At 46.5% G+C, this 22,754-nt stretch overlaps 1 long non-coding RNA gene across 1 annotated transcript; it reads right to left on the bottom strand.

Annotated features, from left to right (window-relative positions):
* Positions 1 to 4,030: 4,030 nt before the first annotated feature.
* On the bottom strand, positions 4,031 to 21,206 carry LOC146801914 (uncharacterized). Its single transcript, XR_014968079.1, has 3 exons — positions 20,876 to 21,206; positions 6,819 to 6,881; positions 4,031 to 5,058 (listed from the first exon to the last, which is right to left on the bottom strand). It is a non-coding gene; the product is annotated as an uncharacterized LOC146801914 (long non-coding RNA).
* Between the last annotated feature and the right edge of the window lie 1,548 nt (positions 21,207 to 22,754).

Raw genomic sequence — 22,754 nt, 5'->3', positions numbered from 1 at the left:
CGGCCCTGCGGTGACTCAACGATTCTTCTGAGCCGTGACAGGCCCTGCGACAGGATTCCTGGTGATGTGGCGGCATCTGATGTGACGTCGATCCTCTTCTCCGGTGATGCGAGGCGCTTCAGCAACGATGTTTCAACTTGCAGCGGTGGCAACACGCTTCTCTGTTGATGCGGCGGCGTCTGATGTAACGTCGATCCTCTTCTTCGGCGATGCAACGACAGCGGCTGCAGCGGCGACACGCTTCTTCTTCGTGAGTCGCGCTTCCAGCTCCTTGCGACACGCAGTCCTTCAGAAAGCCTCGCACAGTAGCAGGCACTTCCAAAAGAACTCTTGGGAGCTGCTGGGTGAAGTCCCTGATACTTCAATCTCACTGACAGATTCACGTGTTTATTGTGTATTTCACACTTTTTTTTAACTCAGATGTGTTCTGGCCGGTAACATTCACAACTTTATTGACTAACGCGATACAAACACTGCTTCACTTATCCGAATGTGCTTAGATCAAGCTTTTGTATCACGGTATGGAGCAAAACATACTTCCGGGTATGGTTTCTCTCCAGAGTCCGTTTTCAGTTTTGTTCACGCTCACTGCATTTACTTCCAGGATTTTTAGTACTTGTTCCGGAGCACTAGACACACTGTATTATGGATGCGAGCAAACGGGGCACATTTGCCACGCAAGCAATTCTGTTCATAGAACTCTATGGATGAGGTGATTTTCCACAAAGTATCTTAGATGCGTCAAAATCCACAAGGCAAAACAGAGGAGGGAAAAGCATTGGAAAACATAGCGATGTATCGGTTCCTGAGTCCTTGGGGGAGTGATGCGTCAGTTCTGCTGCATGCAGGAGAAGTGTTGCATTGAATCCAGAATGTAGGGGGAAACAATGCATCGAAATTCAAGATGGTTCTGGTCTACTGGTGATGCATGGGGAAACTTGTCACGCAGGGGCAATGTGTCGAAATCCAGATGTGCTGTAGGTCGATGCGTCGTTGTCAAACAGTCGCTGAGTCAATTTGTTCAGCCACGGTCCCACGAAGTGACAATCTTGTCAGTCTCACAGCAGGGCCTGCATCAGAGTCAGTGCGGTGGTCTTGGACTTCGGAGACACAGTGCGCTGAACTCGTACTACAGCAGTTTCTTTAGCCGCGGACCGGTGCTGCGTCGATTTGTTCGGCATCACGGCACCCGTTTATGGAAACTTCTCCCACACGATAAACAGTACTCATCAGAAAATCAACAAGTCACACTATGCAGGCTCCCAAAAGATATGCGATCACTGAGCAAGTCATGCGTTTCTCAAATGTCAAAGTGTCTGGGCAAGACCTTCCTTGAGAATGGTTGAATGACTCACCAGTGACACACATGGGAACATGTGCAGATTCGTAGCCTCTGTCGGCCGTGGTCTGAATTGATTGATGATATATGAGGCATCGTTTGTTAAATTTCTCTCCAAAACTCTGCTGATAATTGTAGTGAGTGAACAATTGCTTTAATGTCTACGTGAATATTTAGTTGCAATTCAATGGAGTACCATGCCCAGTTTCCTTCTAGAGTTGCAACAGTTGTAGGAGAATATATCAGCCATTAATGATTAGTGGATATTTTGGGGCTGTGGAGGGGCCTGGATCTGGTACTCAATAATCATTTGTGTAAAATCTTCTTATCTTTTTTTACCACAACAATTCTGCCTTTATTTGCTATAAACAACTTCGAAATAGTCCAAGCATTACAATTCTGTCTACTTGTTACATGATGCATTTGTTGCAGTCGATTTACAACAGGAAAAAAATTACTTTCCTCAATTTTTGTCTTTCTTGGCATGAAAATACCAACCAGGCATGTAAAATACTGGTAATGTGGCAATCCTAACTTGGTATAAAATGTATTTAAATATAGGTGTACAATTGAAAGACGAAAAAGTAACCATTGAAAGCCAACCAAAACTACTGCAGTTTTGATTGTGGTCTTATTATAAAGCAGGTCCTCAAAGACAGCTCCCGCTGTGACAGTTCTCCTGTTCAGCTTGCCCGCAGTCCACTACCCTCTGTTGCCTTAGGTTTGCACCACCTCTGCTAGTTTTCTGCCTTCTTTTCTGCTTGCTTTCTGCATGTTTCTCTGCCTTTTTCTGCCCACTTCTGCCCTTTATTTTCACTTCTCGTTCTGCCCCTTATTTTTCCTCTTTCAGCTCATTTCTGACTCTATTTTGCCTCTTTCTGCTCGTTTCTGACCTTTATTTTTCACCCTTCTGCCCATTATTTTTCCTCTTTCTGCTCGTTTCTGCCCATTTGTTGTCCTTTTCCAGCTCGTTTCTGACCTTCAATTTTCCTCTGTCTGCTTGTTTCTAACCTGGCTCTTGACAGAGTTGTCGCACCCACAGCGCCCAGATACCCCTAGGGGGGACAGTGTCTCGCTATAAAAATACTGAATAATTGATTGATTGACTGGTTGATATTAAAGGGTTTGGCAGATTAACACAAGAGAATAGATTATGAGCCATGCAAGGCTGTGCCTTCACCACATGAAAGAAGAGCAAAGTAGTTGATCTGTTGATAATGCATAGTGGCTGGATGTTTTAACAGGAACATATAGAGATGGGTATATTACAAGACCTGACCCTCAGTTATGACTTATCTTATTTAGTGAAAAATCTAGTAGCAAAGAATACAACACACCTGAAAGAAAATCCAGCTCCCCATAATTCATGTATAAAGTCAACATCACCATACTAGGAATGCAGCCCCTATGATGTCATAACGAGACCCTCTAATATCACAACTAACCCAATAAATACCCAACCACCAGTCCAATAGTCTATACTTCCTTGTTTTTCTGTGGTAGGAGAAGATCGGTGTGCTTTTTTCCTAAAAATGTATACACATGATTACATGGTTTTGTTGTTTGGGAATTATTTACTTGTATTTGCAGTAGGTTAACGTTTGCAATTTTCTTTGTGTTTTTTTGTGGGAGGCTTTTTTCCTCAATTGGTTTTCTACCCCATCCAACTGGGTGCCTGCCCATCTGCTTGGTCTGCCTGCTTGCTGCTTGCTATCAGACTTGCCCACTAACTTGTATTGTTGAGAGTGCTTCTTTAGTTGTAGTGGGTGCCTATTTCGTGCATGACAGAGTTTTTGGAAGCATTGATGCAGTCCACTATGTGTGGGGAGCGATTGTGGCAGTGAAATGCTTGCTTGTCAACACTAGTTAGCCCATGTGTGAGTGACACACTGGGTTTTTTGGCTTTTGAAGTCCTTGTTCGGGGAACAGGTCTTTCCTCTAAACCGGTCCCAGGATGCTTGTTTCCGGTCCAGCGAGGACCTGGCCTGGCAGTTCGGTCTGGACTGTTCCCATGGGGCACAGGGTCAAGACTGATTTGCATATGGCTGGGGCCAAACTGGGGTGGCGTAGTGGGCAAAAAAACGATGGATTTAACCCAGATCTTTTGACTGGGGGAGAATGATTGCATTGTCAGCATTCCGTCCATCATTTGTTTGCTGTAACACTTTTCTGCCTAAGTGGGATGGATATGCCAAGACGTGGGTCCCTTGCTCACTGTGCCACTGGATTCAAACTAGCCTGGCTGAAGAAGGGTGACATACCCTGAAACCGGTCCTAGGATGCTTGTTTCCGGTCCAGGGAGGACCTGGCCTGGCAGGTCGGTCTGGACTGTTCCCATGGGGCACAGGGTCAAGACTGATTTGCATATGGCTGGGTCCAAACTGGGGTGGCTTAGTGGGCAAAAGAACGATGGATTTAACCCAGATCTTTTGATTGGGGGAGAATGATTGCATTGTCAGCATACTGTCCATCATGTGTTTGCTGTAACACTTTCCTTAGGCAGCTCCTGTCCATTGTTGCATTTGCATGTGAGGAGAGGTTTAGGTTAGTGTTGAAAGTAATCCATTGTGCTTCGCACGCGTGGGTTCGTATCCCATCCTCGTAGCCAGTGTTGAAAGTATGAATGACAGGAACCAGAGTAGGTAGAAGTACTGCTTTATTGGTCATCCGCTCTCCACAACTTCAGCAAGGTGTAAACATTCTATTGTCAGCTCCAGGTGGAAGGAATCAAGGAAAGGGGAAGGGGAGGGGGTACGGAACATACCATAGGCAACAAGAGAAAAGTTACAACAGTTAGGTTTTGCCTGCACAGCGCTTGCCCTGTTTTTGTAAAATCTCTGTAATACATATGCATCTCAAAAAAGGGGGCTTACAGCCCGTTCTTACTTTTCATTCATTTGTGTGCTTGTCACTTTGTTTTCCTCAGTTTCTGTTGGTTGTAGCATGATATTTTCTGTTGTCCTTCATGTCATTTTCTTATTTATCAGTGAAGTTTGTCCCATGTACTCCTTTTCATCTGTTTTTTTTACCTAATTTTTTCTTTGTGAGCAAGTGTGTTTGGTGGCTGCATGTGATTTGTTCTCCTTCCTTTGAACTTTTCCTCCTCCTTGTATGGTGCTAAGGTGTCAGAAACATATTTCTTTTCTTTTTGCACTTGATGCAGGAAACAAACCACACAATATAAATTAAAACCGTCAGAGATGTGGCTTCGCTTTACACTCCACGTTCATCTTCTTGACAAACAATTTTCGAGAGAGAAAGGACTGGCGGTCTATATTGAGAGGAGACGATGTGGCATAATTGGCAGAACTGCTGACTTTACGACTGGAAAAGGAACAAATGATGGACGGAATGCTGAACAATGCAAACCTGAACCCCAGTCACAAATATCGGGGTTTAATCCATTGTTCTTTTGCTCATCACTCCACCCCAGTTCGGACCCAGCCATATGCAAATCAGTCTTGACCCTGTTCCTCATGGGAACAGTCTAGCCTAAACTGCCAAGCCAGGACCTCCCTCAACCGGAAACAAGCATCCTGGGACCTGTGACTTCGCTTTACACTCCGCGCTCATCTTCTTGCCAAACAATTTTCCCAAGAGGAATGGTGGTCTTCATTGAGAGGAGACGGTGTGGTGTAATGGGCAGAGCTGCTGACTTTAGATCTGAGGGACCCGGTTTGGGTTTTGGCATCATTTCAACATCCTGTGATTCCCCATGCCTAAAAGACAAAAAATAAATGAATCCTTGTGTAATTTAATTTTTTCTTATGTAAAGTGCTCCAATGCTTTCGCTTCGAGTATGCTCTATATGAAACTGCAAATAGAAAATAATAATCTTTGTATGTTTTATTAATGTGATATCTGTGCCAATTCAAGTAGTAACTGTAAGGCACTCCTGTGCAAGAAACGCATGTGGCTTTTATAAACTTAAAAAATATATGTTTTGCCCTTAACTCGCCTTTTAGTGAAGGTAATTTGGATTTATTTTCCGTGGCACCACCATTCATTTGATTAGGGGATATTCTAGAGTAATCCAGAACAAGGGAAATCAGTAAGGGGAAGTGAAAAAATGTTACTGAAAACTAGTCTATAATGTGGTTTGTCGGGCAATTTAAAATTGCTGAACACAAAATCATTCAATTATGCTAGTTATTGCCCAAATGGATGAACACCTCTTCAGAGGGCGCTTAAGGAGGTATAGGGAATACTTACAATTTTGTTGCCAAAATATTCATTTCCTCCTTCTCTTGTCCCTTCTGAAAATTCACTATTCTATTGTGATTCATGGGACCTAGAATCTTGACTGGCAAACATTGACTGCAGTGTGAGCAATATGACACAGTGCCCCTACTCTCAATATTTCAATAAATGTGCTAATTGCCTGTATTTGTTGCTCCTATAGCACCAGAATTCAGCAGCAGGCTGTTTCACAGTGCTTGACAACCAGAGGCCGCTTTGGGGATGGGAAGCAATGGGGAAAAAGCACATCTCAGAACAGTGATGCCCTTAGTGGTCTGCTGTGGGGGTGTGTTCCTTTCTCATTTCCCGTTTTCTTTTCCATTCCCTCTGCTCCCTCACTTCTTGCTGTCTTTGTATGTTTTATTTCTATCAAAGTGTTTTTAGACATGTTGCACAGCAGCACAGTCTGGAGCTGGCAGTTAGTGGAAGCTGTATGCTGCTGGAGGCCGCTATACTTGGAGACACTAAAGGAGACTGAATTTAAACTTGTGTTGTGTAAATTACTACATATTTTGGCGACGAGTGACTGCGCAGGGGGCGGACATCCTAGCCTGTGACCTCCACCCCTGGAGAGCTTAAGGAAGCTCCCTGAAAACGTCTGGCAACTGTGAGTTTGGTATCATTGTTTGTTTATTTAGGAGAACCGGCGCTGTGTGAAGGTAGACTGTCTGGGACTGCAGGGTAAACTGACTTTGATGGCTTGTAAAGGCATTTTTATACTGTGTGACACGAACCATGTGTGGATCCGTAAACTGATAAAGAAACTGTTCCTGTTTCTGTATAGAAATAATTTGTGAGGAATCGTGGAGAAGATTTGGATGTTTTTTTTTTTAAAGTGAGAAGAAAATTGGATGTTTTCTGAAAATTAAAGAACTTCACCTTGTTTCAGCACGTTCGCGCTTCTACATTAGCGCTTATGCTGTCTTGTATATGCATGTGTGCTCGAGCGCTGGCACCGAAGCTCGAGGGACACTTCAGCTGCCTACGAGAGAGCGCTTCGTTTGACTCCTGGATGCCAAGGCTCGAGGCTGCTTTGTTTGAGCCCTGTGTGCTCGAGCGCTGACACAGAAGCTCAAAGGACATTTCAGCTGTCTTCGAGAGAGCGCTGTTCCGTTTGCACACGCTTCATACACATTAGTGCCCGATTTATTTCAAGCGGTTCCATTACGCTTGACCGCTCCTGCCAAAATACTCTGCTGCCTATAAATCTTCCTGATATCTAATTAAACAGAGAACCTACCTCTGTTCCTTGGACGTCTGCTTCACGCATCATCTGATTGTTCTGGCTTCAACTGGAAGGGATCTTCACGAGCAAAAAACAGAAGGACAAGTTCCAATTAGGAAAGAAAAGAACAAAGCAGTAGAGGACTGGGACAAGAAAGGAAAGGAAAAGAATACTATTTCTATTTGAAAAAGTACTATTGAATCTTGCACTTTTGATATTTCTCGGAGCATTTTTATTTTAGATTATTATATTAATTTGTTATGTTGCTCTATTGTTTTAGTTAATTGTTTTAATTTGTTTCATTAAAAATATTGTATTTTCAGGATGGCTAAGCAAAATATGATGTCATCTCCTACATTTTTACCTGTGCCTGGTGAACCAGCAATTCCAAGGAAAAGGGGAAAATATGTTTTTCACCTATATGGTTGCTATAGGAGGGGACAAATATGGACCTATTACAAGACAAGCGATTCTCTTGCATCATCTAGGGAATGATGGCAGGAGAATATACGATGATTTGCCTGAAGCATCATTTGGTGTTGGGGATGGACATGCTGGAAATGTTTATGATATGTCCTTAATGATGCTTGATAAGTGCTTTCTACCAAAGATAAATATCGTATTTGAGAGACATAAATTCTTCTCGCAGGTGCAAAGAGACGATGAAGATATATTGACTTGTGTGGCTGCATTAAGGGGATTAGCTGTCACCTGTTAATTTCAAGCTCTAACAGGGAGTTTGATTAGGGATCATATTGTGTGTTGTACCAACCATAAGCGAGTCAAGGAGAAATTGTTGGCAAATTATTCTAACCTAGAGGAGACAATCCAAATTGCCAGGAGCATGGGGAATGCGGCTTTGTGGCTCAAGGGCATGGAGTTGGGGAGTGAAAAAGTGAGGGAGGTTATTGAGGAAGGTGTTGTTAAAGTGAAGGGAGACGAAAATAAAGTAATAAAAGTCTCAACTAGTGGAACAAATGTGGGGATTGACACTGGAGTGAATACGAGTAGTAGAGTGGGAGTAGTTGGAAGTAAGACCTTGGTGAATGACATGTGAGACATGAGAACTATAATTTGTTATAGGTGTGGTAGTCCTGGACACATTAGTTCAAGTACCAGGTGTGGAGCCAAAAATGCGATTTGCAGGAATTGTGGTAGAAGGCGTCATCTGGCTAAGGTTTGCAGAATGAAAAGTAGGCTGCAGCTGCAAGGAGTCAAGATGATAGAGAATGTGTGTGAAAATATTAAGGAGGTGGTGATATCAGTGGATCAGGTTGTTGGGCCTGTGCATGAAATGAATACCTGTGAACATGTAAGGAGTGGCAGTAAGGTGAAGATGGAAAGTACTTGTAGATTGGAGAAACCTCATTGTGAAGTAAATCTAGATGGGATGAGTGTTCGGGTCTTGGTTGATTCAGGTAGTTTATTGACTCTTGTGGAAATGGACAAATACGTGGAGTGTTTCAAGGAAAGAATGGAAGAGCTGCAAGTGTCTGATGTGAAAGCTGTAGGATGCGGTGGCAAGAGGATAGAGGTTGTAGGCATGAGATGGATGAATATTGAGTTCAGGAATAATGTAATGAGAAGAAGAGTGTATACAACATTTCTGATCTTCTTGGCTGGCGACACTAGAAGGATTTAAAAATTGTTCTCAATCCAAATGCTGATGAGCCTGTCATGGTGATTGAAACTGGTGTGCAAGAGATTGGAGAAGGGCAAGAGTATAATACAAAAAATGTTCTCAGAGAAATTGGGATTGTTGAAAAGCTTTACCCACAAAATGATTTTGAAAGAAAAAGCGGTGCTGGTTGTGCACAAGGTAAGATCTATACCACATTTGATGAGAGAGCCATTACAATAAGAATTGAATATGGTGCTTGCAGAAGGAATTATAGAACCGATTGAGTCTTCAGAGTGGTTTTCTCCAGTGGTGGTGGCTCCCAAGAATGCTGGAAGGTTTCGTCTATGTATAGACTTATGAGAACTAAATCTCAATAAGTGGGTGGATAGACAACCGCTACCCAATATATCTGAAATGCTAACTATGATGGGGGGTGGAAAATGGTTCACTGTTCTTGATATGTCATTGGCATACCATCAAGTGAACTTACATGAACAATTGAGACCGCTAACTTAATTTATTACTCCTCTGGGGCTTTCCGTTATCATCGGATAACAATAGTGCTTGCTTCCACTTCAGCTGTTTTGCAGAGGATGATGCAAAGTATTTTTCATGGTATGCAGAAAGTCCTATGCTTTCAGGATGATATATTGGCGGTTGCTGGGTCTGAGGGAGAGAATGATGAGGTGTTAAACGAAGTATTATCTAGAATAGAAAAGCACGGATAGACCATATAAAAAGAGAAATGTAAACTAAAAAAATAAAAAGTCGATTATTTAGGACATAATATTTCTACCACAGGTATTAAGCCTAAGAAGAGTATTGTAAAAACTATATCTGAAGTACCCCAACCTCAAAATAAGGAGCATTTAAAGTCTTTTTGGAGCTTGTGGAGTACTGCTCTAAATATATAATTGATTTTACGCAAAAAGATGAACCAGTGAGGATGTCATTGAAAAATATGGTTGTGTTTGAATGGGGAGAAGAGTGTAAACTTGCTTTTACTGATGTAAAAGAATCTATAACCAGGTCACCGACACGGTGTCACTTCAATGTAAACAACAAAATGATAGTGACCACTGATGCAAATAATATTGGATTGGGGGCTGTGTTGTCCCAGAGGGTGGATGGACAAGAAAGAATAATAGGATTTGCCTCCAGGAGACTGCAAGGGGCGGAACGTTCCAATTCTACTATTGAAAAGGAGGCATTAGCATGTTGTTAGGGTATAAATCACTTCAAATATTATTTGTGGGGTTTACCCTTTACAGTCCAGATTGATCACAAGCCTTTTATTACACATATTCAAATGTAGGTGGTTGTTATCGGTAATGGATTTTTATTTTGTTGTGGAGTATGTTAAGGGAAAGAAAAATGTCATTGCGGATTGTTTTTCCCGAATGCTTGTTGAGGATGGTAAGTGTGAAAAAAAAGAAGAGCAAGCTAAAATGGATGTTTGTGAAGTGACTAGATTTGCATTGACTGAGGATGACTGGCGTAGGGCTGTGGTGGAAGATGATGAATATGGAAAATTGAAAGATATGATTACTGGAGATTGGAATCAAGAAGGTGGTGATAGTGAAGCGATGAGATTATATGGTGTGGTGAAGGATGAATTAAGTGTTTGTGGGTTCAAGGTACTATGGGGTGGCCGTATGGTTTCCCCTAAGCAGTTTAAGAGCAAAATGAATTGATATGGGACATGAAGGACATTTGGGTAGAAGTTTAACCAAAAGAAGGTTGAGGCAGTTTTTCTGGTGGCCAGGAATTAAGGGAGTATCACCCTTCATTGCTCTTAAAGGAAGGGAGCCTGCCACTACAGAATCGCAGATGTGGTTGCAAGACAAGAGACGGATCTGGGTTGATCTGGAAGCCGTGAAATCTAGAGTGAGGGAGAGCAGAACATGTGCAAACAAGTGTATGATCACAAAAAAGGAGTGAAATCTACTCACTGGAGATGTGGAGATTGGGTGGTAACGAGGAATGGAGATATTGTAAAACAAGCATTGGCATAGCCAATAGGTCTCGCTTTTGGGACCTTATAAGTGTTTAGCCATGCAACAGTTGATGTTGTTGCACCAAGGATATTGTGCTGCATAACTAAATACTTATAAGGTCCCAAAAGCGAGACCTTTTGGCTATGCCAATGCTTGATCTTTTTTACACTTTTTATTCTGCAGTCTGATGGGGACCTGGCCCATGGTATGCCGAGAGCCAGCAGAGCTGTTGAGCTTGTTTGTGAGATAAGGGACGACGCTGGTGGTGATGGGTTTGTATAGGATGCAGCTAGCTTTGAAGATGTGCGAGCAGGAAAGGGGCGCTTGGAGTTCAATCAGGGTGGGAGTGATGTGATCCTAATCACACTGAACAGCCACCCCTGAAACAGGCCACAAAATAAAATACTGAAAAGGCCAACTCAGCCACCCATCCTTCAGAGTTCGGCAAATGGAGTGCTATGTTATAGCGCCAAGGAGCAGCAGAACTGCACTGTGATTTACAGTGCTTAGAAACAGCAGAACTGCATGGAATATGGAGTTATTATTAGAACAAAAGGCAATCAAGGTTTGTGAAAAGCTGAACTCTTCCCAAGTTTGTTTGCTCATTTATAATGAACAATACAGAAGAAACTGCGAGACACCAGTGGGCGGGTGGTGTGGGACGGCGTTATTCCTCTCCTGAGCAGGAAATATCACAGCAGACTCTTTCCAATCGGTCTGTTACACGATTTAAAGCTGTCTATTGTGTCTGGGGTTTGCAGAGGGGAGGGTTGGGGGGGCGGGGGGGGGCAGGATGCATGCTGTACCTTTCACAGGCTACGGACCTCCAGTGAACCCTTCTGAACACAGCAGGAGACGGACTTACCCCCTCTGTGCTCGGTTACCGCAGGCTCCGCGCTCCCACAAACGCCAGCATTTATATGCAGTCCTGGTCACTCTGGAAAGTGTTTTGTACCACAAACTGCATTTTTAGACTGTTAATGACATTCTCAATCTGCACAGGATTTGCGTGACGTTAGCACGTCCATTTCGAATCGACAAGTAGATTCTAGATTAAGCGTAATGTCATACAAGCTACAATGAGTTGCTCACAAGTTATTTCATTCATAAATGTTTCATTCAAGAAAGAGTCAGTTATATACTCCCTTTAGCCACGATTCTAAGAACTCTGGTGGACTTCAGGAAGGACCGTTTCAATCTGGTATTGACAGTTTTTTGGCTCAGCAGTGGTACCCATAACTCCTAGAACTCTCTGCAGACTATTACAGACTTTCCCCTTTCTTTCCTCAGCTTCATTCCAGTGTGGTAGAGAACCCTCACAAACTTAGTGTTGCAAGGCCATATTAGGCAGCCAAGAGTCAAACACTAAAGGAGGAGCTAATACAGAATTGGATTCATGCTTTTCTTACTCTTAGGTTGGCTTGGAGAGCTGCATGAACAAATTAGACCATTAGATAATGTTTCTCATACACAACCATCAGGATAATGTGTACTCAGCTGAAAATGAGCATTTGTTGAATGGATGATGTTGGCCCTCTCTGATTATTCTCAAGCAATGCCCTAATGCAATGCATTTTGGGTGTTTTGTTTACAATTGAGAAGCTGAACATGTAGTGATATAAACACAGTGTGGGGTATACATGATGTACAATGCTTGCTTGGCAATGCAACCTGAGATTCTGAGTGTGTATCCTATACTTCATTGTGCTGAAGCTATCACATAGCTTTGTAGTTGCATACATGCAGAGCTTCACAACACTGACTATGCACCAAGCACTTTTGCTTACAGGCAGAACACTTCTTTGTATATGGATTGGAAGGATGTGGGTTTGTAATGTGACCATAAGTGAGAAGCTTTCTGTAGTCATGTGTGATGAGTAATGGCTGCTTTTATTGCATTGCTGTGATTGAATAGCTATGCATAAGTATGGAGTGGAGAGAAGAACAGTGATTGACAGTGGCACATGCCGTGCCACCCACACTTGCAGCCATTTTAGATCCTCTTTTTGGGTTGGTATGCTCAAGAAATCTGATTTTTAATGTTGCATGTCTTCGCCAATTGAAAGTTCTACAGTTTTGCTGCGTGTTCAGAGGCATTATTTCACTCTGGTTCACCTTCCCGTAAGGAAGGATTGTAATCTACAGTTGAGGGTTCTGTCCTGTGAAGTTTGAGCCTACACCGCAGGACACCCTGAAGGCAATGCATCATACTCTGAAGGGTGAACGTCTTGCAGTGGGTAATTATTGAAATCTTGGATGTGCTCACTCTGGCATTGGTGTAGCATTTGTCTTGCTGCATTTTTAGAGTCTTTGAAGTCTTAGCATATGAAAGAGAGTGCCCCATAGGTAGTATCTGTTGGCGGCACGCTAGCGCGATGGCCTATATATCCTCTGGATACATAAATGTGGAGCAATGTGTTGAAGAGGTATAGCAGATCCTTTTAGTGACAAGGTTCACTTGAGGACCAAAAGATAGGTTGGAGGCTATGATCACTACTAGGCTTCATTCTTCTGTTTGTGTTGCTGGCTGTGGGATGATTCTTGGGACCAGGACTTGAAACTAGGCTGGTAGTTCTACCCTTCTCCTCAGCCTTCAACCTCATTTGGAAGAGTCCAGCTTCAAGAGGTTCATCAGCATCTACTGGTTGACTGCACAGTCATTAGTCTTGGCCAGAAGTGTCTGATTCCTTTGGAATCTCCAAATGCTAAATCTACACCTCGTCAAAAGATTTGGATCAGTTTATATTGAAAGTCTGGTATCAGTCTGACACAGGCATTGAAGGGAACCAAGGAGATTATTGACCTCAAGCTTTGAAAAGCCTAGCAGTGAACCCAATAAGGATCTTACCCCACCTTGAGTGCTCAACTCTGCAGGATTCTGAACTGCTACCACTAAAAACAACCCTGAGAAAATAGAGGTTACAGAAGAGAAGGGAAAAACAGGAATTTCTGGTAATTGTAAGGTCTCGGGCATCTCTCTCATATCATCAGTTCAGTACCTCACTTCAATGGGATGCAGGTCTTCTCATTAAATAAGGCACAATAGATCAATATGGCACTGGAGTTTTGAAAAAACCTTCTTAAGAAAATTGAAATACCATTTTCCAGTATCCAAATGAAGTGGGCACCTGACAAATGTGAAAATATTTGGTGCCTTTCCAGCGTCCACAGGACTATAGGAGACAGGCAGGACATGCACAGCAAAGGAGCAAAGGTGCCTAACAGCAATAAAGATAAGGTAGGAAAGTACCAAGTAAGAAAGTAACCAAAGAAACCGAAGGTGGAAACTAAACAAGGCGCAGAAAATGAGAAGCCAGGGGCAAACTGTAGTACCAATGCAACATGTTGCGAGGAAAGGAACACTTGGTGAGATGCTTTCTTCTGCTGCAGCTGCCTAAAGTACCATGGACTTATATAGCTCAACATGGAAGTGGATTCTTACCCTTTAGAGTTTACCAGTCTAGTTTCTGTTTTGTTATCTTCCATCTCCCTGTTTACCATAGCCTCCTCTGTAACCCTAGTCCTCTGTTAAGGGCATGTCGATACCTGTGTGAGGCATTACTTCAGATGGCCCAAGTGTGTGCTGCTTTTGTGGGTTGAGATTATGCCGAATCTTTCTGAGAGGTAGGAGGAGAACCAATTTAGAAGAGTTCCTTTCTCATCAAATTACTTTACCCTCAGTAAAAGGGAATTGTGGTGACCTATGTCAAAGGCAGTTAACAGGTCCAGCAGTATGAGTGCAACAACCCCATATTTATCCAGAGTTGTTTTCAGGTCATTGCAGATAGATCTATGGGTAGTTTTGGGACTTTGGCTGGCCAAATACCTGCATGATCATCGTAGAGTAGGTTATTTTATTCCTAGAAGTCAGTATCCCTAAGAATGGGCCATATTTAATAGGTAAGTGGGTGTACATGATCAAGGCAGTCATTCATGAGGGGTCTGATGGAAGACATCATGTGGCCAGAGTGAGCAGTGTCTAAAGTTAAAGAAGATAATTTTTCACAATGGTTCTAGATGGGATGGCAGCAATTGAGGAGAGTAGGATGTCCTTGAACGTATAGCAGGGTCAAATGGAACTGCACCACTTGCCTTGACCAGTTCATTGAAGTGATTGATAGGTTTTTTAAGAGTGCCAGGGTCTGTGTTTGCATGTGGAAGAATGTTTATTCACACAATAACAATAATTGCTTTTGAAACAAAGTGGTCTATTGTGGTATCAAGGACAGCATGTGAGTGAGGGAACTCTTTGATGGTGTGCTCTGAGTCAAAATTCTGTGAGGATCCTGCATAGATCCTTAGGTGGGCCTTTGTACATCTGCCCCACTTCTGTTATTTGGTTGAGAGGTAAAATGAGTGAGAGATCAGAGTTGAGTGCTTCTTCCACTCTATTTGGGATTTCTTGATGGTTGCTGTTACTCTGACAGTTGTTCTTGTGGGAGGTTTCCTGTTACAAGAGCTGTGGTAGCACACATCCACCGGTGTGGGCTGGGTGCACAAGTTAATTACCTTCGGTAATGATATATCTGTAAGAAACATTAGTTAGATTCCTTACCTTAGAATATCCCCAAGCGTCAGGCTGGATCCGGAAAGATTTTTCGTCAGCAGTACCCCTGCGCGTCGGAAAGGGATCTACAGCCTTTGCTGTGCACCATGCCACAAATTTGTTCCACCTGCAGGCGTATACCATTTTAGTGAAGGGACGCCTGGCTGCCAGAATGACATCACAGACTTCAGGAGGCAAGTCAAATGGCTTCAACTGCCGCCGCTCAATCTCCACGCATGGAGGTGGAGGCTGGACAGGTTCGGGTGGAGGACCGTTCCCTGCTGCTGCGACAGTAGGTCCTCCTGAAGAGGCAGTCGAATCGGGGGATCGATTGACAGACTGAGTAGCTCGGGATACCAGTATCTTCGTGCCCAATCCAGATTCACAAGGATGACTTCGGCCTGGTCGCACCTGATCTTCTTCAGCACTCTGGGCAGAAGTGGTATAGGCGGAAAGGCGTATAACAGACCGCAACTCCACTCGCGACGAAAAGCGTCTCCGAGCGAGTGCTGCCTTGGAAATTCCAAAGCGCAGAACTGATGACATTGCGTGTTCTCTTCGGTGGCGAATAGATCTAACCAAGGCTCTCCCCACTGCCGAAAGAGACCTTGCGCCACGTCTGAGTTCAGACGCCACTCGTGATCCATTATGCACCGATGGCTGAGTTTGTCCACCCCGGCGTTCAGAGAGCCCGCCAGGTGTTAAACCACCAGGATGATGCCCTGAGGTTCCAGCCATGTCCAGAGGTGCAGAGCCTCCTGCCAAAGGGTCCACGACCCCACCCCGCCCTGTTTGTTGCAATACCACATGGCGGTGGTGTTGTCCGTGAACACCTGCACTACACTTCCCCGGACAGAGGGAAGGAATGCCTTCAGTGCAAGCCAGATCGCCCGCAGCTCCAATAGGTTGATATGGAGCTGGGACTCCGCCGGAGACCAGAGGCCTCTGATCTCCGCCTCTTCCATGTGGCCCCCCCATCCCAGGAGGGATGCAACCGTCACCACTACGGGCTCCGGTTGGGGTAGGGAGAGGGATCTGCCACTGACCCAATCGCAGTTCGTGAGCCACCACAGCAATTGTCTCGCAGTGCCTTCCGAGATCAGGACGTGGTCAGACAGGTTGCACTGATGTTGAGCCCACTGGAACTTCAGGTCCCACTGCAGAGCACGCATCCCCACCTGGCGTGATGTACCAGCAGGATGCAGGAGGCCATCAGACCCAGCAGCCGTAGGGCCATCCTGACCGAAACTCGGGATAAAGGCTGAAAGATCGGAATCAGAGCCTGAATATCCCAAACCCGCTGTTTGGGAGGATAGACCCAAAACTGCGCCGAGTCCAGAACCGCTCCGATGAAGAGGAGCTTCTGGGAGTGACTCAGATGTGACTTCGGCACGTTGATGGAGAACCCCAGCGAAGGCAGGAGGTCAGCCGTAGTCTGGAGGTGGGAGACGACTGTTCAGGGCAAGCCCGCCTTCAACAACCAGTCATCGAGATAGGGGAAGACTGGAACCCCTAATCTGTGCAGATGAGCTGCGACCACCGCCATCACTTTCGTGAACACCCGAGGGGCAGTGGTGAGGCTGAAGGGGAGCACAGTAAACTGAAAGTGCTTGTGGCCTACCGTGAACCGCAGGTAACGCCGGTGGGCCGGCAGGACGGGGATGTGGAAAACAGCGTCCTGCAAGTCCAACGCTACCATCCAGTCTCCAGGGTCTAGGGCAGCCAGAACCTGAGCTAATGTCAGCATCTTGAACTTCTCTTCCGGAGGAAGGCGTTGATGCTCCTGAGGTCCAAGATAGGGCGTAGGCCCCCTTTGCCCTTCTTGAGAACCAGAAAGTAGTGGGAGTAACAACCCCATCCTACTTCTGGGCCAGGAACGCGCTCGATGGCCCCCTTGGCCAAGAGGGCTGTAACTTCCTCCTGCAGAAGTTGCAAGTGAATCCCCGACATGCAGCGGTACTGCAGTGGCATGGCTGGAGGGGTCGCCTCGAAGGGGAGGGAGTAGCCCCTTTGGACGATTTACAGCACCCACCTGTCCGAAGTGATGGTACGCCAGTGGAGCAGGTGATGTCGAACTCTGCCTCCCACTGGCGTGGAATGGGCCTGAAAGCTCGGACTAGGAAGGCTTTGAGGCAGATGCTGCGGGAGCGGATGTGGACTGACCGTCTCTCTCTCCCCCTGCTCCGCCACGGCGGAATCCACGTCCGCGACCGCGTTGAGGCTGGTTCTGCGGCCTGTGGCTGGACGAACGTGCAGGGGCACCCCTTCCTTGGCCATGAAAGGGGCGAAAAGCAGAAGTTTGCTGGTGCTGGGCTGACAGACCCAAGGACTTGGCCGTAGCCCTGGAGTCCTTAAAGCGCTCCAGCGCGCTATCCGCTTTGTCGCCAAAAAGGCGACGGCCATCAAAGGGCATGGCCATGAGAGTGCTCTGGACATCCCCTGAAAAGTTTGTGGACCTCAGTCAGGCGTGACGACGAATCGCCACCGTCGTTGCAATCGCTCTGCCCAGCTAGTCCGTGGTGTCACATCTAATGGAATACCGTGCTGCATCACGCCCCTCAGCAAGAGCCTGGGCGAGCCGTGTCCTGGCCTCCTCTGGACACTGGGGCAGCACGCCCGCCACCGTATCCCACAGAGAGTGGGTGTAATGGTCCAAAAGGCATGCGGTATTAATGGACCGCAACCCAAGACTGAGTGAGGAAAGCAGTTTCTTGCCAAAATGTTCCATCCTTTTGGATTCCCGGTCCGGAGGTGCGGACGGAAAGGCAGTTTGGGATGTGGAGGCCTGGATAACCAGACTCTCAGGGGTGGGGTGTACGTACAGAAAGCAGAGGTCGCCCGGAGCTGGGCGGTGGTGCCGGGCCATGTTCCAATCCACAGGAGATACTGTGGAGGGCTTGGGCCAAGTGCCCATCAGAACGTCAGTGAGGGCCTCATTAAACTACAGCAGAGGCTCCGAAGAGCTTACTGGTGGTTGAAGCACCTCAGTGAGGAGGTTAGTCCTCACGGCTGATGCAGGGAGCTCCAGGCGCACGGCCTTGGCCGCCTTGTGCAGCACCACAGCATAAGTAGCACCCTCCTCCGTAGCCACGGAAGGAGGAGAGACAAAACCAGTGTCAGGCAAAGTGTCTAGTCCACTGGCCTCCCCCAGCTCATCTGCCCAGTCCTGACTTAACTGGAACTGCTGTGCCAGAGGGTCCTCAGACCCCTCCCAGTCCTCCCCTTCATCCGTGTCCTGGTAATCAGGCAGAAATGACGGAGCCGGGTCATAGGCGAAAGGCTTACCCAACGACGCCGGAGATGGCGCCGAGTGGCGCCGCCTGACGCCGGACCGGGGCTGAAACCAGGGACGGCGTCGTCCGAGGACGGCGCCGGGAGCGACACCATGGGGGTCGGCGCCAGTGGAGGAGTCGTGAGGTCAACTGGCGTCGACCGGGATCCAGGCCTGGATCCCACGGGGGCCTGCGGAGTTGGGACCGAAGCCGACGATGACGCCGAAGCTGCCAGCACGCTAGGACCCCCAGTCGGACCTGCGGGGCCCGGAGGCACATCGGCAGGCCTCGACGGTGGGAAGAGAGTCCTATGGCTACGAGGAAGTCTCGAATCTCGCTCGGAGTCACATGAAGCCCAGGGACCGGAGGATGTGGGGCCGGATGCGACTCCTGCGGCTACGGTGGAGATGCACGGGTGGTGCCACCCAAACCCTCGGCCAAGTCGCGCAACCGGCGAGGGGAGCCAGAAGAGCAATGTCGCTTCTTTGACTTCTTTTTGCCATGCCTCGACTTACCTGAGTGAGAAGACTTGTATCCTGATGAGCGGTGAGGACTGCGGTTCCGCGACCTGCCCCTCGACTTCCTCCTCGACCGGAACCTCGAGCGGCGCGGAGCCGACTGCCGGATCTCGAGGAGCTTGTGGGACCACTCCCACCTAGCTTTCAACGTCAAGGCCCGGCAGTCGGGGCACAACTTGTCATCGTGGTCGGTCCCAAGACAGTAGAGACACCGATGGTGGGGGTCGGTAACCCTCATCAGTCGGTGACAGACGTCACACGGCTTGAACCCGGGCATCACCAGGAGTCGAAGTCACCTCGAAAAAGATAGACAAAATGTCCAAAAAGTTAGTCAAAAAATGACTAAGGGTACGCTCTTCCCGGATCTGCGCTTGCTGGCACGGAAAAAAGAAGAACTGACGTCAGTGCGCGGTCTAAGTACTCCGATGACGTCATCCCAGTGATCACGACGCCGATGACGGACGCGGAGCCACAGACGACACCTACCGACAAGCAGGGGTACTGCTGACGAAAAATCTTTCTGGATCCAGCCTGACGCCTGGGGATATTCGAAGGTAAGGAATCTAACTAACGTGTTTCTTTCACATATTCTTATTACTACAACTTGTCATTGGTATAAACATATACGGGTGACCAGATCCCCAAGGTTGGTGTCATGTCGGAGGAAGCGTGCTTACGATGGTGATCGAGGATATGTACAGCCATACTTCATTTGGGTAGAATTGCTGCAGTCATACACGTTTGTGGCAGATTAGAGAGAAGGTGCAGTTGGGAGAGGAATGTAGGGTAGTAGGTGGAATTGAAGAAGGGAGGGATGGTAAGAGGGTGGCAGAGCAATAAGAGAGGAATATGTGGTTACATGAGAAGGAGGAATAGGGCTGAGTCAGAATAGGGAGATGGGATGGTTAGGAAGTAGACAGAGAGATTACAGAGCCTAAAAGTAGGGCAGAAGAGGAAGTGTTTTCTAGGAATTGGGATAGCATGTGGGAACACTGAAATCCTTATTTAGCTTTTATCTGATTCTGGAAATCATTGGGCTGGAGCAGTTGCTGAAACACATGTGGCTGCAGAATGCAGTTTACATTGGTCATAAACACTCCCTTGAAGCACCCAAGGGTCTAGGCTTCCACTCTCACCACTTTCACCACCTACATCACAACAAGTCATGGTGAGGTTGTTAACCTCTCATGTTTGGAGTACACTAATTTGTACCTTGGTCTTACTTTTTATCTGTTTTGTAGACTACAAAGAATAAACAAGCATTTACAATGCAATTGGTCTTGCACTGACATTATTTCGAGCTATTGACATTGTAAATGACATTGTGGTTTTTTTGTAAAACATAAATAAAATGCATTGTAATTTAATATGATTTAATTTAACAATGCCAATTGCTCAAAGTCTCGATACATGTCTGCCAACTCACAGCCTTTCTTCATAGAAGCATAAAAAAATAAAATAAAAAAATCACCTTAAAGATATTCTGAGCCTGTCAACACGTGCTCACAATTAATTATCCCATTATTAGTATTTATTGAACAAGCAATTGTGAAAGCAGTGGGAACTATTAAATAAAACCCACACAACCATTATATTTCGCACCCCTGAGCCAAGTGATTTTCGCTGTAGTCTCTAGTTGAAAAACTGTCATTTCAAAACGGATAATATCGGTCTAATCTATTTTAGTATGGCCGTCGCTTAACAGCACAGAGAAAGATCCTGTAAAGAAGCGTCACCTACTTGAAATAAAAAGTTAACTGAAACCCTAGAGACAAAAAAACCAAGTAGTAATCGTGCCTTTGAAAAATTACTTCCGTCTTGTGCGTTAGAAAGAGACCACAAACATCCAGTTCAAGAAAAAAACAAAAACATCTGGAGGTGTGTTCGTCTAATGCTCAGAATGTGTCAGTCTAGGAAATGAAATCACCAGTATTTATAATACAAGACCGCTCAAATACAAGTGCAAAACTGGCCACAATGACACACGTAGGAATTAGAAATCAAAATATTACGGTAACGAAGAGCGAAAGCAAACGTGCAAGAACAGTCTTAGTGTAAAATTATAATATAGCCCAGTGGCCAATAAAAGGGAATAGTTGCACTGCGTGAATGACTTACTTGGCAAAGAAACCTGCCAGCCCAGCGAACTCGTCGTCCTCCTGTGAGCTGGATTCAGACCCGGTGTCCAGATCCCTTCTTGGTTTTCTTCCTCCGTCCGTTAGCGGCCAGGCCGATGAGCGCATTCAACTCCTTCCGCTTCTTCATTTTCTTGTGAGGGGTGAGCGGGGCCAAGGAGCCGCTGGCCGTACACCCACTCCCGGAGCCCGGCGGCGACTGATACCTGGCCTCCAAACACCCTGTGACTTTAGAGACTAGAGATTGGGGCGTAACACAGGCCCCCGCATCCCCCGCGGTGCGGGGGGGCGGGCAAGCTCCAGGGGGCCCCCTTGACACTGCACTCTGGCCGGAGAGCTCCTGATTGAGCCCGGGAGGCCCCTCACTCTTCGTTACGCGATTGTTGGTGTTGATTTCAAGTGGAGTGTTGCAAGCAAACTACCGGTGCAACACTTGTGGAATGAAGGGGCACACTGTGAAGGTGGCAAAACACAAAATGGCGGCTACTGCCCCTTACCATCCAGAGGGGTGTCCATCAGCTGGTCAGGCATAGCGCGCATCTGTGCCGACATGGCGTAGGAAGTTTGCCGGCGGGCAGTAAAATATTAAAACAGGGGCGAAGGTCTCCGCCTGCAGAACTCGCAGCTGCACCTTACAGCACCACAAAATCTACTACTTACACACAGGTACTATTCACGGGACACGTGGTCCCCATACCTGTGCCTAACAGCACCTCCTACTTTCAGTTGAGTACTACTCACAGGCCACGTGGTCCCCATATCCATGCCTCACAGCCGTAAGGCGCTCTCAGCTCCTACTCACAATGCGTGTATTAGCACAACCACTGCAGAGAGCCGACATCACCGGCCACAGAACCACTGAGTCCACACTGACACTTCTCACAGTTCCAACACTGGCCTCAGCACAGCTGCCGCTCCCAGGACTGCCCAGACACCGCTCCTAGCACAGACCTCCAAGGCTGATACCTCTGCAGGAGCACAGAGCCCCGCACCTTCACTTTTCATCGAACGAATACTGCTGGAAGCACAGACAATACTCACAGCAGCAACTTACAGCACTTACACATGCACAGATCTCTGGTTGTGTACATACAAAACCTTACCACAGACCTCTTTTTCTAGATACTTCCACGCACGAGCATCTTTCCTAGGTATGTGCCGACTACTGTGTGTGCACAGACACCTACCTACCTTTCCAGGCACAGACTTGTCTCTCAGCAGAAACATCTTACTGCGTGGATCCCTCTGTCTCTCTCTCCAGATGCCTTTACACGCATAGACACCAACCCCAGAACAGGATTATGCCCACACCTCTCTGTGTGCATGGACACCACTGTGCACATATCCTTCTCTCTGCACGTACGCCGCCTCTGCACTAACCCTCCATTACCTCCTCGTCCAGTCTTCCTCGCCACAGTAATACATATGAGCCTCCGGCTCCACACAGAACTCCAAGTAAATAAAAGAGCAGCGCTCTAGTCTCCCCTCCCTCCTCCAATATGGCCCCCAGTGGCTTCAGCCAATCCTATAAAAGGATACAAACAAACCAGCTCGATCTGTTCTTTTTTTCTGCACTTCTCCGAGTGCTGTGTTACCTGATGGTCAGGTGAGTGGGGCTGGGGTCCTGCTTGAGCAGCCCCGTTTTGTCCTATGGTATCAAGTTTGGGGGAAGTAGTTTGTTTGTATTGTTTTTTTTCATAAAATTTGTCTTTCCCCCTTCTTCTGCCTTCACGCCTCTGGTCCTGCTTGAGCGGACTTTCGTGGCGTTTGTTTCTGGTGTGGTCGCTTTTGGACTCGTTATTGGAGTCCTGCTATGCCTATGGCTGCAGCTGCCTCCCTGTTGCCGGTTATTAGTTTCATTT

Source organism: Triturus cristatus, chromosome 8, assembly GCF_964204655.1.
Source record: "Triturus cristatus chromosome 8, aTriCri1.1, whole genome shotgun sequence".
NCBI classification, from domain to species: Eukaryota; Metazoa; Chordata; class Amphibia; order Caudata; family Salamandridae; genus Triturus; species Triturus cristatus.
The sequence above is the reverse complement of the archived record's forward strand: the minus strand, read 5'-3'. Positions and strand labels throughout refer to the sequence as shown.